We start from the raw sequence: 17,780 nt of genomic DNA on the forward strand, positions 1-17,780 counted from the left end.
GGAAGAAAGAGAGAACAAGAGAGAGGAGAACTATGTTGGCCAAGCTCACATGTGTCTTTAAGTCATAGAACTTAATTATATCCCCAATCATATTGTTTCCTCTATGCATGTATAATTGTGATCTTTAAATGGAAATGGAGATACCAATCTTGGTGGAATTGTAGAGCATTTTGAGGGCAAGACTCACACCATTGCAATGAATATTGAGATCTAGATGAACCTAAAGAATACCCTTTCTTTTGTCCTTCATGTAAAAAACTTCAAGTATTATAAATGATTAACATGTGCACATTGTTTCCAACATTAATCAAATTTGAAAGTTTTCTCTTTATTTATTTTCTCCATCTCTAGTTTGTTCCCTACATTCCTTTGAGTGTACTTGTTCTTGTGTTGTTTCATGTGGAGTGATGACTTTTCCCAACGTGATGATACCGATGGTGAGTGGTGCTTTTGTGGATAGCCCGGATCCTATATTGATCATTCTTATAACAAGCACATGTGAAAGTGAAGACTGTCCCTTTAGCTCAGTGGAGCTCACATCCCCATCTTGAGTGAGTTTTTTTTAACCTTAATTGTGGACTCATGAACCCCCTCAGTACAAAGATCATTTAGATTCCTTGTTGCAATCTTCTCTATGTGAGTATGTCTTCCATGAGGCCCTCAGTACAAAGACCATTTAGATTCCTAGTTGCAATCCTCTCTATGTGAGTATGTCTTTCATGAGGCCCTTAGGGATCCTTGTTATGAAAGAGTTCAGCTTGTTATTATAAGTGAACATATGGTGGAAGATTTGGGTGGTTACATGTAAAGTTTGTATAGGTCCATTATATTTCCATTATTTCTACTGGAGTCCTAGAGTAAGCTCTATCAGTTGTGGTGTGAGTGTTACTATTTTAAGGTTTTTTGTACCTCTTATCTACTAGCCTAATCTATCCATTTTTTACACGGATTTATAGTCTCAGATGAACTTGAGACTTGGGCTCAAGTGAGCGAGTCCACATCATATTATAGTGTAGAGTTGTAGACCGTATCATTCAAGTCGTTTTTTGAACAATTCATTTTTACTAACTACCTTCTAAAAAATTTTCATCAATTAGAATTTAAGATTCTCTAACCACCAAGTGGTGGGTTGTAAGCAAAACTTTTGCATTGTTCCACAATAAAAATGATATTATCTTTGTTCCTAGAGTCTCTAATTAGGAAAGGCAATTGAAGGCCAATAATTTTCAACTCCTACCAGCTTTGGGCATTCATTCATGCTGGAGGTTGTCCAAGAAAACCTTCCCTCAATTCTTGGCTCTCTAGGGCAAGAAAGCAATGTGTCCATGATATACCATCTTCTTCATGGTCTATGACCTTCGGGAGTCTAACTCTTACCCACAAAATGGATATGCATGATAATGTGATATAACCAGACCTGTCACAATATCCCTATCAGAAGGCGCTTTTAATCATTCCCTATATAGGAAATTTTATGAAATGTAGGAAATTCATTGATATTTCGTATGTATCCATGCATTTCCTACATATAACTAGGGAATAAAATTTCCCACATCTACTAGTAGGGAATTACACATGAAAAGAGAGAATTTTCTACATTCTTTCAAAATTCCCTATATATAAGATAATATGATCATGTGATTTCCCACTTCTAATAGTAGGGAATTCTAGATCACTATAGTGAATCCCTATGTTCTCTCAAAATTTCCTACATAACAAAATGTAAGAATGTCATTCCCCACTTCTAATAGTAGGGAGTTATATGTACATATGGAGAATCGCCTACATTCTCTCAAAACTCTCTGTATAGTAGAATATAGGAAATTCAAGCACAACTCTAGGTAGATCTAGCTTATAAACACAAGTATAAATTTGTCAAAGTTGGAATTGACCATGTGAAGATCTCTAAGAGCCATCTACCCCAAGTAAACGCATATACACACAGGTACATGCATATACATACACGCATGCCCTCTCCACTCCTAGTTAAATAGTCATATTTAGATGCAATTAGGAACTTGTTTTTCCTTGCATTAAATGTTAGAAACTCACTAGAAATGCCCCCCATATACAAATGGGTGGTCTCAAGCTAGTTACTCAATCCTATGCCAAACATGGCTCTATTTTGTTCATTTTATGTCCATCTAGTGCAACAATCCTTCTTGCTTTTTCTTAGACAATTCGAGAATTTCTCCTCCTTACTACTTCAAAATTTTATTTCAATGGTGCAACAAACCATGTGAAGGTGACACATGACTAACTAATAACTAATTGTTAGCCAACATTTGAGTTTCTCAATATATATAAATACTAGTAGACTTGATACTTTAACTAAGAGGATAGAAAAATTTGTTGCCTATGATAGACTCAATGAAATTGAATTATTAGTGAGCTTCTAATGAGGATTAGTTATGCATTAGTTTATTGCTAGTGACTATCTCACTGTGTACAATACAAAGGAGTGATTGATCATTAATTTTCTTGAATTTGGAAATCTTAACCTTAGTAGGTATCTTTTTTAGCACCTACTTTCCAAAGCATTAAGTTCAACACTTGGTGTCACCTTTCAAGATTTTAGTAGTTTTCTTCTTGAAGTGTCAACAATGGTGTAAGGGTAACATGTCTTCCATGGCACTTTCATGTGCCCAGCCACGTGTCCCTTCTCTTCTATAAGTTCTATTTCTTCCTCATTCTGCATGCTGATTTTACCTTTCCCCTTGTATTGATGAGAGAGAACAACATGTCTTCTAGACCAACCTTTGTGTCTAGCGATCACTTTACCTTCTTGATTTAGAGGAGTACAATCAAGTACTCCCTCTCTTCTTTATCTAGCTACAAATTAGATGTTATTTCCTCCAACTCAAGTACTCTCTACATGTTATTTTTCTAGATATTCAACCATCTCACTAGTCCCTTGTTGCCACTTTGAGGTCTTGGATGATGGGGAGGGATGTTCATAACATATATAAGGTTGGGAAAACATCAAGACACTTTGTGGCAACACTTTTCCTTTCATATAACTCTCCTGTTCAGATTTCCATTTAAGCTTGGACATAACTTATCTCCATTGGCCAATGAGCACTTGTGTCATGATAGATAATGGGAGCTAGATTTTCCCATTGGCAAGCACTATCCTCCTAGATAAGCGTTGTCCATTTTCACCCATGTAAGTTTTGTCCATTTTTCCCCATGTAACTTTTTCTTATGGGTAAGTGATGTCCATTTTTCCACATATATCTTTGCGTTCTCTGACATGTGTTTAATCATGATAGACCATGTTTTTCCTCATTGTGCTTGTAAATAAATTTGAATATCAACATTTTGGCTTCTGACTTGATTCCTCCTCAAATGTCTCTAGCAGTAATCCTACACAATTCATTATTGTGGTTATCACTTTCTAGAAATTGAATTCGGCCTACTACATGGTCCAAAGCTCCACAAAAATCTTTGCGATAGCTTCTCATCTCTTCCCAATTGCGCCTTGGAGAATGGGTTACTACTATTACAAACATTAAGGAAGATGAGAGCATCTTGTATACAACTATTGAGTTGTCTCAAAAACTCAAAGGCAAAGCACAAAATGTAGATTGTGATTAATATGAAATAGTCTTTGGGAGTGTATATGGTGTGTCTCTTCTCACACACACACACACACACACACACACACACATCTCTACATATCTTCTCCCTCTACATCTCAACATGGTATCAGAGCTATCACAATCGACTATAACCAATTCCTTGAAGAAGATAATCAAGAAGTATAGCTATGTGGTATCATGCTAGATTGAAAGGTTGATGTAGCCTATGCAACCTTTTCATGCACTTGACTTGGATTGCCATTGGCAAGATTGGAAATTCGCTAGCTGTCTTTGTTTTCAAAAGGCTGCAATTAACCACGTGTATCATCTCTTGATTAAGGAAAAGAATTGGATGGTTACTAAAACCAATGGAATTTGGAGCATGCATGAATCCAAGGCTTGGTGGAAAATGACAGTGATGGAAGGATGGTTTTGCAAGGTGTTTTGGTAGAGAGTGATCATTGGTGGGCATCCCCTTGCTTTGATCCTTTCTAAGTGCTGGATCTCAAATGGAAATTTCTTTTCTTATACAACTAGCATGGGATTTTTGCATCATAGATTTATTTCTTGCGCTTTGGAAAAAAAATGGCTCTTTTAATAGAGATTTGGCAAGCAGTTGTTGGTCTATAGCTACGCCCTTTTGATTGGGTATTTGCAAATGCCAAATATTCTACCTTGATGCAACCACATATGAAGGTATTGTTCCATTTTTTAAGATTTTGATACTATTGTTGGCATAATTGGATCCCTTGGAATGCTTGTCTTTTGATTGGATGTGGGCATCCAGGGGCACATAGCCAAACTCAAGGGTCTTCTACACTGGTAGTTAGATCTTGTGCAGCATGCTAATCTTCTCCATAGGGAGGCTTTAGCTCCTTGGCATTCATGATAGTCTCTGCTCCTTTGTTGTGACTTTTGTACTCTTTTAGTTATTTGATCTTTTGTAAAGTAAATTTATGCACGATGGCCTAGAGCTATCCTACATCTTGTAATCATGTAATCTTATACCTTTTCTGTAATTAATACAATAATCTATTATGAGAAAGAAAGAGAGAGATTCTATTGTGTTTTTTCCTCAACATCCTAGCTACCACCATTATATAGGCAAACGACATGTGTAGGAGACAGGGTGACTGTGTCAACCCTGACGTGATAGGACTGATGCATAGGTTGGGAGCATCATGGATAGGAACTATTGGTGTAAAAGACAAGGTTGTGGGAAGGCATAATTCTGCATATGAACAATCAAAACTGGATAGTCGCAGGTGCAGGTTGCTAGACCCTAGTTTATCAAGAGCAACCGAGGCTGCAAGCCCTACAAAATTTGGTGCTAAATGTAGAGAAATCTATCATAGACACAGAGGGACAAGCACGGTCTATAGGACAACCTATTTTTTACTACATATGCTTTTAGGGTTTTGCTTTTGCAACAAGCACAATCTAGGGTAGAATCATGAAGGGGCATCTTGAAGACAGACCCATAGCCCACCCTTTTGTCACCATGTATAAGCTCAATACAACATTTATAGATGAGGTGGTTGATGCCTTGGGGTCAGGCTTAGAGGCAGAGGATGAGATATTCCCATGTATTGAGGAAATGGCTTCTTTCTCTAATACACAGTCTATATAAAGCATAGCAAGTATGATGCAGATGCTTCCATAATGATCACTTAGAGTTCTATCCCTTCGGAGTCTATGCTTTTCTAGTATGCACATGATGCTAATCACTTTGATGATTTCCCAAACTTGGATTAAAAACATTTGCTAAAAAACCCTCTATTGGGTGAATTTGTTTAACACAACCATAGAAATCTCCCAAATTGTGATGCATAAGGCATTGTGGATGCTCATCTTAAGTACAATCAACTGATTATATATTAGACCATGGAGGAAGCTTTATCTCCTTTGTGAGATTAAAAAAAAAGCCGGTTGGCTTGGTGAAACAAGTAAAATGATTTCTGATGTTGCAGGATCTGGAAAATGGATGTACCATGGTGCTAGTGTGGGGTGCAGTTCCTTAGACTCATTTAAAATTGCCACAAAGATAGGGTTGGGACAAATCCAGAATATCTTGCAGCTGCTAGTGTTGAAGCTGAGATATAATCGTGTAACTCCATTTTGAGCACTTTATTGAAGGAAGTTCAAGTTTTTTTTTCTCCCCTTGTGCCAAGGAAACCTTATGTAGTGCTTCTTGACTACTAAGCATCGTAAATCTGCTGACACTAGGAGAATAACTAGAGCCATAGGGTGGTATCACTCACATCCACACATCACTATCCTACCTTCTCATGTTGGCGAGTACTATCATGTTTGAGATCAAAGTATGACTAGTCAAGAAAATAATATTACTGCTCTTTTGCAACCACCTTTTAGCATGATCACACTTGCAAGTGAACTTGTCCTTGTGTTTTCTTTTAGTTGTGATGTTTGTGATTGCTGAACTTTTGAACATAGGGGCATGCTCTCTGTTTGTTGCACCCTAAGGGAGGTTAATTTATGTAAAGCTTTGAAGACATTGGGATGATGCTTAACTTTGCAGATGTGCGGACTCAAGGATGTTGAGATATCGAGCTCCACTCGTGAAATGCCAAGGTGACCGTTGTGCATTTATGTCACCGACTTGATAGTTGCGGATGCGGTTGGTACACCGCCCATGAATAATAGCTAGATGACAGCTATCCTTATCTACTCTAATTCCTGGTTTAGTTAGTATGCCACCTTAGTTATTTGAGTTTGGTTTGAGACCCATATATAGGGTTCTTCTATTTCTTTGTATGAGAGTTCTTTTTTGCTTACACAACTAAGAAGAGGAAAACTGTTTTTCAGCCTCCACCTTTGTGTGTATTCCCCCATTGTGCAAGCAATAAAGCTACAAGTGAGACTCCTTCCTTCTCTCCCACAATCTTGACATGGTATCAGAGCCTTGTTCGTGGTAAGGAGCTCAAGAAAGCAAACCAAGTTTGCGGTGTTCTGGTAAGAGGACCAGTGTTGCTTTCATTTTTCTATTTTGGGAGTAAGTCTCTACAGGTAGTACAGCCGGAAAGTGCAAGAGTGCATTGTCTCAGATTGAGACGCCCTTCGTGGAAGTTTTTTTTATTTGAGGCCATTTTGGGGCATGTTTTGGAGGTGGAAGTTTTCTGCACGCACTTAGGAAAATGCCCTATTTTATGCTGTGCGACCACTGTTCTACAGGTTCGTGAAAAGTTACCGTAGAAATTGCATCGTATGCCTATGCACAGAGACATTGGGAGTTACATAATCATCCTTGTTGCCTGTTGATGCAAGATCATCACTAGGAAGTGACTGTGTGGTCAAATAACACTTTCGTCAGTTTTGCAGATTTGCCCTTGTAAGGCTGAAGCTGTGTTTTTTACAGTGACAGAATTTTTTGCAGTCTGTAATGGCGTCTGATTCTCTTTCACAGATTGTCACTGAAAAGCTTGACAAGAACAACTTCTAAGCATGGAAAAGGATATTGGGAATTTGTTGCAGGAAATGAAGAAGAACTAGTTCTTCCTGATGTTCCCAATCAATAGCAAATGCAGGCATTTAAAGGATGGCATGAGAGAGCCAGAAAAGTTATGTATTGGCTGTCTATCAGTATTTCAGACTCTATGATTGTGCATATTCAGGATGCAAGTACGCCAAAGGAGGCATGGGATACTTTGTCAAAAATATATAGCACAAATACGCAAGCCAGGAAAATGCAGCTCAAGCAAGAGTTGCACAATGTGCAAAGAGAAAGTATGAGCATCAATGACTACCACATGAAGGTGAAGAAGATTGCAAATGCACTTGCTTCCATTGGGTCGCCAGTGGAAGATGATGATTTAGTTTCCGTGACCTTGAATGGTCTAGGAAAGGATTATGCACAGTTCCGAACATCCATTTCCGTCTGTGAAAGATTTCCTGATTTTGAAGAGTTGATTGCTCTTCTAATTTCTGAGGAGCAGAGAAATGGTGGTGCATCTTCTTTAGGAGGAACTTCAAAAGAAACTGCCTTCTACTCAAATGCTGGAAGAGGTAGAGGCAGAGGTAGAGGAGGCCGATCTAGAGGCCGTGGTAGAAATCAGAATATGCAGCAAACTCAAGAAAACCAGTCCTATGGAGGAGGACATGGTAACTCTAGAGGTAGGGGAGCCAAAGAGGCCGTAGTGGATGGCAAAGAGGCCAAAATGCAAACAACAATGTTAAATGCTACTACTGTGGTAAAATGGGTCATATGGCTAAAGACTGCTATAAAAAGCAGAATGATATCATGAATGGAAAATTGCAACAAGGGAATTATGCGTCTTCAAGTAGGCAGGGTGATGTGACAGAAATGAGTATTTGTTTATGGTGCAACACATGAACAATTCTGTGACAAGTGCAGAAGAAAGCAACGAAGTGTGGTATGTTGACTCAGGTGCGTCAAACCACATGACAGGTCATGCAGAATGGATGCAGGATGCAAGGAAAATGGAAAAACTAGGATTTGTGGAGACTGGTGATGATACTGCACATCCTATTGTGCGGATTGGAAAAATTCATTTGTCTATGCAGGATGGGAAAAAGAAATACCTGTCAGATGTATTTCATGTCCCGAATATCACCAAGAATCTAGTTTCTGTTGGTCAAATGGTTGAGCAGGGCTTGCAAGTCAGATTTAATCCTCATGGATGCTTTGTTGAGGATATGAAAAATAAAGGTCGCTTGATAGCAAAAGGAAAGAAGAAGGGCAGAATGTTTACATTAGATGCAGACATGTCTTGGGAATTTGTGCAAAAAGGATATTGGAAATTTGTGCAAAAAGGATATTGGAAATTTGTTGCAGGAAATGAAGAAGAACCAGTTCTTCCTGATGTTCCCAATCAACAGCAAATGCAGGCATTTAAAGCATGGCATGAGAGAGCCAGGAAAGTTATGTACTGGCTGTCTATCAGCATTTCAGACTCTATGATTGTGCATATTCAGGATGCGAGTACGCCAAAGGAGGCATGGGATACTTTGTCAAAAATGTATAGCACAAATACGCAAGCCAAGAAAATGCAGCTCAAGCAAGAGTTGCATAATGTGCAAAGAGAAAATATGAGCATCAATGACTACCACATGAAGGTGAAGAAGATTGCAGATGCACTTGCTTCCATTAGGTCGCCAGTGGAAGATGATGATTTAGTTTTTGTGACCTTGAATGGTCTAGGAAAGGATTATGCACAGTTCCGAACATTCATTTCCGTCCGTGAAAGATTTCTTGATTTTGAGGAGTTGATTTCTCTTCTAATTTCTGAGGAGCAGAGAAATGGTGGTGCATCTTCTTCAGGAGGAACTTCAAAAGAAGCTGTCTTCTACTCAAATGCTGGAAGAGGTAGAGACAGAGGTAGAGGAGGCCGATTTGGAGGCCGTGGTAGAAATCAGAATATGCAGCAAACTCAAGAAAACCAGTCCTATGGAGGAGGACGTGGTAACTCTAGAGGCAGGGGGAGCCAAAGAGGTCGTGGTGGATGGCAAAGAGGCCAAAATGCAAACAGTAATGTTGAATGCTACTACTGTGGTAAAATGGGTCATACGGCTAAAGACTGCTATAAAAAGCAGAATGACATCATGAATGGAAAACTGCAACAAGAAAATTATGCATCTTCTAGTTAGACAGGGTGATGACAGAAATAAGCATTTGTTTATGGTGCAGCACATGAACAATTCTGTGACAAGTGCAGAAGAAAGCAATGATGTATGGTATGTTGACTCAGGTGCATCAAACCACATGACAGATCATGCAGAATGGATGGAGGATGCAAGGAAAATGGAAAAACCAGGATTTGTGGAGACTGGTGATGTTACTGCACATCCTATTGTGCAGATTGGAAAAATTCCTTTGTCTATGCAGGATGGGAAAAAGAAATACCTGTCCGATGTATTTCATGTCCCGAATATCACTAAGAATCTGGTTTCTGTTGGTGAAATGGTTGAGCAGGGCTTGCAGGTCAGATTTAATCCTCATGGATGCTTTGTTGAGGATATGAAAAATAAAGGTCGCTTGATAGCAAAAGGAAAGAAGAAGGGCAGAATGTTTACATTAGATGCAGACATGTCTGAATTGAGTGCAGCAATGTTTGCACATGGGACCGGTGTAGTTGCAAATATTGATATCTGGCATAAACACATTGGTCATGTTAATGTATAGCGACTTAAATCAATGCAGGCCCAAAATATTGTTGCAGGATTGCCTAAATTCAAGGTTGCAGAAATGCATAAGGTATGTGAAGCCTGTCAATTTGGAAAACATGCAAGGAAACCATTTCCTAGACATGTTCAAGAGAGTGAGAAGCCATTGGAATTAATCCACTTTGATGTGTGGACTACTAAAGCTGCATCTATTGGAGGCTGTCATTATTTTGTCACTTTTATTGATGACTATAGCAAAAAAGTTTGGGCGTATTTTATGAAAAAGAAAAGTGAAGTGTTTGGGCATTTCAAAACTCTTAAAGCTATGGTTGAAAAAGAAACAGGCCTGCAAATAAAATGCCTAAGGTCAGATGGAGGGGGAGAGTACCTCTCAAATGAGTTTGCAAGGTTCCTACAGGAGCATGGCATAAAGCAGAAATATTCATGCAGTCATACCCCACAACAAAATGGAATTGCAGAAAGGAAAAACAGGCATATTGGAGAGGTATCTTGTGCCATGCTCAATGAAAAAGACCTGCCAGATTTTTATTGGGCTGAAGCAGTTGCTACAGCAGTCTATATAATGAACAGGACTCCCACTGCAGCAATACATGGGATGACTCCAGAGGAGAGGTATACTGGTAGGAAACCAGATATTTCTCATTTGAAAATTTTTGGTTGCATTGCCTATGTACATGTGCTAGATGAGTTGAGATCCAAGTTGGATCCAAAAGCTGAGAAGTGCATCTTTATTGGTTACTCTCTGCAGCAAAAAGGATATAGATGCTATAACCCTTCTACTCATAAGTTTACAATGAGCAGAGATATTGTTTTTGATGAGATGAGTAGCTGGTATAAACCAGTAAATGTGATTGATAATGTAGATGCACAAAATGGTAATGATGTACAGAATTCACAGTAGCAGTCACAATATATTAGTAGTGGTTCACATTCTTCGCCATGGACAGGCAGATTGAGATCAGGAGAATATTCTCAAAGCAATGCAAATAGTGGTATGCAGGTATCACGAAAAGGAAAAGAGAAGGTAGATCAGCCCATGTTTGATGTGAATGCAGGTCACTCTTATGTGGATGGTGAATCCAGTGGCTCAGAACAGAGCATTGATGATGAGTTGGGTATTCCTTCTGTTGTTACACCTGGAGTAAGGAAGACCAGGGATGTTTTGAGAGTATTTGGAAGTGAGCCTACTTTGCGCAGGTCTACCAGAGCTAGGTATCCTGTGGATAGGCTGAAATATGATGGATTTACAGCCATTCACTATGCCTATATAGTCAAAGTGATATAGGAACCAGAATCCACTTCTTTTGAGCAAGTCATGGGAAAAGAAAAATGGGAGAAAGCCATGGATGAAGAAATGGATGCTTTGGAAGCAAATGCTACATGGGAATTGGTACCTTTGCCTAAAGATAAGAATGCAATTGGTTGTAAGTGGGTTTATAAGGTGAAGCACAATGCAGATGGTTCTGTGAACAGATACAAGGCAAGATTAGCAGTCAAGGGATATGCACAAACATATGGTATTGATTATGAAGAAACATTCAGTCCAATTGCAAGGATGGCAACCGTAAGAGCAGTCATTGCTATGGTTGTATCAAAGGGATGGTCTTTACATCAGATGGATGTAAAGAATGTCAATATTGTGGGAGAGAAGGAAGGAGTCTCACTTGAAGCTTTCTTGCTTGCACAATGGGGAAATACACACAGAGATGGAGGCTGAAAACAGTTTTCCTCTTCTTAGTTGTGTAAGCCAAAAAGAACTCTCATACAAAGAAATAGAGGAACCCTATATATGGGTCTCAAACCAAACTCAACTAACTAAGGTGGCATACTAACTGAGCCACGAACTACAGTAGATAAGGATAGCTGTCATCTAGCTATTATTCATGGGCGGTGTACTAACCGCATCTGCAACTGACAAGTCGGTGACATAAATGCACAACGGTCACCCTGGCATATCACGAGTGGAGCTCCATATCTCAACACTCCCCCTCGAGCTCAATCCCAATTCCTGCACACCAAGCAGGTCTCTGAACTTGCGCAGCTTCTCTATGCCCAATGCCTTCGTGAATATGTCAGCTACCTAATCCTCTGTGCTGACATAAACTAGATCAATAAGACCTTGTAAAACCCTCTCTCGCACATAGTGATAATGCACCTCAATGTGCTTTGTTCTAGCATGATAGACTGGGTTATTTGCCAAGTGTATACTACTCATGTTGTCACAATAAATGACAACTGGCCCATCTCTAGGCTGATGCATATCATAAAGTAGCTTATGCAACCAAGCTACCTCACATGCAGCCATTGTTGCACCCCTGTACTCAGCCTCTGTGCTGGACAAGGCAACTGTAGGCTGTTTCTTACTGCTCCAAGTGACTGCAGCACTCCCAAAAGAGAACACATATCCACTGGTAGATCGTCTATCAGAAATGCTACCAGCCCAATCAGCATCAGTGTATCCATGCAGCTGTATCTGAACCCCAGTCTCATAAAATAGTCCATACTACAGTGTGGACTTCACATACCTGAGTATGCGTCTAGCCGCATCCAAATGCGATTTCCTTGGAGCCTGCATAAACTGACTTACCAATCCAACAACATAGCTCAAATCTAGCCTGGTAATAGTCATATAAATCAAGCTTCCTACTATGCGTCTGTACATAGTAGGGTCTTCCAAAAGCTCACCTGCATCTGCGCTCAGCTTCACATTCTGCTCCAAAGGAATGAAATAGGCTTACAGCCTGTCATCCCATATTTGGACAGCATGTCCAATCCATACTGCCTCTGCAAGAGCTGTATCCCACTTGGTGATCTAATCACCTCAATGCCCAAGAAATAATGCAGCTCTCCCAAATCCTTCATCTCAAACTTCTGCTTCAATAGCATTTTCACACAAAGGACATCTTCATCACTGTCACCTGTCATAATCAAATCATCAACATAAATGACAAGTAGCATAATACGTTTCTCTGTTTTTCTCACATAAAGTGAGAAATCTGCCTTGGAAATCTGAAAGCCAATAGTGACAAGATACTGTCCTATCTTGTCAGACCATGCTCTAGGTGCTTGCTTCAAGCCATACAAGGCTTTCTTCAACCTGCAAACAAACTCAGGATGAACAGCATGCACATAACCTGGTGGCTGCTCCATATAGACCTCTTCTTGCAAATCACCATGCAAGAAGGCATTCTTTACATCCATCTGATGTAAAGACCATCCCTTTGATGCAGCCATAGCAATGACTGCTCTTATGGTTGCCATCCTTGCAACCGGACTGAATGTTTCTTCATAGTCAATGCCATATGTTTGTGCATACCCCTTGACTACTAATCTTGCCTTGTATCTGTTCACAGAACCATCTGCATTGTGCTTCACCTTATAAACCCACTTACAGCCAATTGCATTCTTGCCTTTAGGCAAAGGTACCAATTCCCATGTAGCATTTGCTTCCAAGGCATCCATTTCTTAATCCATGGCTTTCTCCCATTTTTCTTTTCCCATGGCTTGCTCAAAAGAAGTGGGTTCTGGTTCCTGTATCACTTTGACCATATATGCATAGTGAATGGCTGTAAATCCATCATATTTCAGCCTATCCACAGATACCTAGATCTCGTAGACCTGCGCAAAATAGGTTGACTCCCAGGTGCTCTCAAGAAATCCATGGTCTTCCTTACTCCAGGTGTAACAATAGAAGGAATACCCAACTCATCATCAATGCTCTGTTCTGAGCCACTGGATTCACCATCCACATAAGAGTGACCTGCATCATTCACATCAAACATGGGCTGATCAACCTTCTCTTTTCCTTTTCGTGATACCTGCATACCACTATCTGCATTGCTTTGAGAAGATTCTCCTGACCTCAATCTGCCTGTCCATGGCGAAGAATGTGAACCACTGCTAGAGGACGTTCCAGGTCCACTAATATTTTGTGACTGCTGCTGTGAATTCTGTGTAGCATTACCATTTTGTGCATCTACATCATCAATCACATTTAGTGGTTTATACCAGCTACTCATCTCATCAAAAACAATATCTCTGCTCACTGTAAACTTACGAGTAGAAGGGTTATAGCATCTATACCCTTTTTGCTGCAGAGAGTAACCAATAAAGATGCACTTCTCAGCTTTTGGATCCAACTTGGATCTGGTTTCCTACCAGTATACCTCTCCTCTGGAGTCATCCCATGTATTGCTGCAGTGGGAGTCCTGTTCATTATATAGACTGCTGTAGCAACTGCTTCAGCCCAATAAAAATCTGGCAGGTCTTTTTCATTGAGCATGGCACAAGATACCTCTCCAATATGCCTGTTTTTCCTTTCTGCAATTCCATTTTGTTGTGGGGTATGACTGCATGAATATTTATTCTTTATGCCATGCTCCTGCAGGAACCTTGCAAACTCATTTGAGAGGTACTCTCCCCCTCCATCTGACCTTAGGCATTTTATTTGCAGGCCTGTTTCTTTTTCAACCATAGCTTTAAGAGTTTTGAAATGCCCAAACACTTCACTTTTCTTTTTCATAAAATACGCCCAAACTTTTTTGCTATAGTCATCAATAAAAGTGACAAAATAATGACAGCCTCCAATAGATGCAGCTTTAGTAGTCCACACATCAAAGTGGATTAATTCCAATGGCTTCTCACTCTCTTGAACATGTCTAGGAAATGGTTTCCTTGCCTGTTTTCCAAATTGACAGGCTTCACATACCTTATGCATTTCTGCAACCTTGAATTTAGGCAATCCTGCAACAATATTTTGGGCCTGCATTGATTTAAGTCGCTGTACATTAACATGACCAATGCGTTTATGCCAGATATCAATATCTGCAACTACACCGGTCCCATGTGCAAACATTGCTGCACTCAATTCAGACATGTCTGCATCTAATGTAAACATTCTGCCCTTCTTCTTTCCTTTTGCTATCAAGCGACCTTTATTTTTCATATCCTCAACAAAGCATCCATGAGGATTAAATCTGACCTGCAAGCCCTGCTCAACCATTTGACCAACAGAAACCAGATTCTTGGTGATATTCGGGACATGAAATACATCGGACAGGTATTTCTTTTTCCCATCCTGCATAGACAAATGAATTTTTCCAATCTGCACAATAGGATGTGCAGTATCATCACCAGTCTCCACAAATCCTGATTTTTCCATTTTCCTTGCATCCTCCATCCATTCTACATGATCTGTCATGTGGTTTGATGCACCTGAGTCAACATACCATACATCATTGCTTTCTTCTGCACTTGTCACAGAATTGTTCATGTGCTGCACCATAAACAAACGCTCATTTCTGTCATCACCCTGTCTACTAGAAGTTGCATAATTCCCTTGTTGCAGTTTTCCATTCATGATGTCATTCTGCTTTTTATAACAGTCTTTAGCCATATGACCCGTTTTACCACAGTAGTAGCATTCAACATTACTGTTTGCATTTTGGCCTCTTTGCCATCCACCACGACCTCTTTGGCTCCCCCTGTCTCTAGAGTTACCACGTCCTCCTCCATAGGACTGGTTTTCTTGAGTTTGCTGCATATTCTGATTTCTACCACGCCCTCCAAATCGGCCTCCTCTACCTCTGCCTCTACCTCTTCCAGCATTTGAGTAGAAGACAGCTTCTTTTGTGTTAGAAATGCGGGATCTAGAGCATGACATAACCGGAAGCTATGGAGGATGGAAGGAGAAGTGTAGACTCATGATGGAATGGACACTGTTTGTTACACAAATGAATTAGGTTCCAAGATTGAGACTTGGACTCATAAACACAATCTTGTGTATGTGGACAATGACATTGACACTCTACTGAAATGAAAAGAGTACTATCATTGCATTAAGAAAGGAAGCAAGTACAATGCTTTATAGGAAAGTAGGAAACTGCAGTAGGCACTATTGTGCATATGGGATAAGTTACCCTGCATATCCTTGACCCTGAGATTCCATACAAAGAGGCTGTTTGAGTGTGATTGCTGATTCTCAACACCCCTCCTCAATCACAACTAGGAAAGGCACAAAGTGTGTAGAGGCTGTAATGAGAACCACCTGCAAAGTGCGGGTATACCAAAGACATGGCAAAACACCGGAAGCTGTTGCAGAAAAAGCTAAGTGTGGGTACCATAAACATGGTGGACATCCAGAGGCTGTAACACGGGCCTCACAAAGTGTACAGGGACTGTAATGCCAAGTTACATAAGGAGTTTACAAAGCTTATGGCAGGAAGCATTAGGGTAAGGAAAATACAAGGCTATTAAAACAATCTATCAGAATTATGAGAGTACAAGGACTGATGAGTCTTGTCCTTCCGATCCTGGTGATCTTCATCATCTTCTTCCTTTGCTTCATTTTCTTCTTCTTCTTTGACTGCAACTAGATAGGCCTTTTGGGATCTCTTTCTTGCGTGGCAGAACTTCTCGGTGTGTCCGGTCCTTTTGCAGAAGTCACAAAAGAGCTGATCTTTCTTGCCTTTGTACCTGTTGCCAACATATAATGCATGCTCATCTCTAGAGGTACTTGGTTCTTCTTTAGTTTTTAGCTTCTTTTCTTCTTCTAACAGTGATGCCTGGATATCAACAAGTTCAGGATTTGGCATGTTGATTAAAGTTGTTGATACGTTATTATATTCAGGAGACAAGCTCTTAAGTAGAACACCGATGCAAACATCTTCATCCATTTTAATGTTGATTCCTGCAAGTTGGGTTAGGAGTCCTTCCATGTAATTAAGATGTGTGGCAAGTGATGTGCTGGACTTCATTTCAAGCCTGAAGAATTCAATTAGGAGACCATACTTTGATGATTTAGATTGTGCACCGAACAGGGTGTCAAGTCTTTTCCATGTATCCTGTGAGGTCTCACAGTTATCCACGTGATGGATATAACTGTCATCTAGCTCGAATTTGATAATGGCCTGAGCTCTGTCATCATTCTTTTGCCAAGTAGTTGCAAGGTCCACGTCCCGCGGTTTCTTCTCTTTGCCATTTGTGATGGCCCAGAGACCCTTCTTCATCAGGATGAGCTTGATGCGGGTTTGCCAAGTGTGGAATCCGACTCCTTTGAATCGAGCATTTGGCGAGTCTTTGCCCATGTTAGATTTACGGGAACAGTAGCAAATCAACTTCAGACTTTATTAGATTTGAGCAACAGAAGAATTGATTGAGAGACACAAGTGCTAAAAAGCACTAACTGAGTGTCAATGAATACCAAATCTGCAAAAGTCTTTTTCTCCAAGTGATCTTCCCCTTCTTGATTTGATGCTGATGTCTTCAGATCTGAGTGACAGTACTTTAACGAACTTCAGAGAGTATTGCTCAGTGATTAAAATCACTGTTGATAACTTCAGTGAGAGAAACAGTGAAAAATGTCAAGATTTTGAAGCTTTTGGCTATGGTGGAATTAGGGTTTCTGAGACAGGGGCCTGGTTTTTTGCTTATTGCAGGAGCTACAGTGCATCATTTTCAAAACTTTTTACATATCTAGGAAGCTTATGTCATGGGCTACCAAAGCCCCATGGAGATTGTGCAGATCGTGGTCAGTATGAGGCGCGCAGGTGCCGCGAACAGATTCGGCGCAGATCTAGACAGCGTGGTCAAATTTCTGCAATGCTGGAGCCAGGGAGCATCAATGTCATTGGTTTTTGTGCCAAGATAAAACGCCTTGAGCAGAGGAATAACTCTCCAGAAGAAATCGTGGGCTGAAATGGCCTGGTTGAAGAGTTATGAAAGCTCCAAGCAAGGTAGGTCCTGTCTGGCTATGGCAGACACAGAACAGAGATTGGGGATTTTCACAATGCTGAGCTCCAGATGGTCCAATGTCCTGGATTGATGTGATACAGGGAAGCTTTATGAGTTGGGGAATACTTTTCCAGAAGGAAGCTCCAAGAGATTTGACCTGTGGAGTGAGATATAAGCAGTTCAATCTGACAGGGTGCTGCTGGCTATGGCTGCCATGGAAGCTTCAGTGAGAGTAGAGTTGAGAAAAGAAGTCATACACTGACACTGAGCTGGATGGAGGTTCGGAAGAATCAAGAGAGGCTAGAC

Source organism: Lygodium microphyllum, chromosome 10 (genome assembly GCF_053477565.2).
Source record: "Lygodium microphyllum isolate KBCC chromosome 10, Lygodium_microphyllum_v1.1.10, whole genome shotgun sequence".
Lineage (NCBI taxonomy): Eukaryota > Viridiplantae > Streptophyta > Polypodiopsida > Schizaeales > Lygodiaceae > Lygodium > Lygodium microphyllum.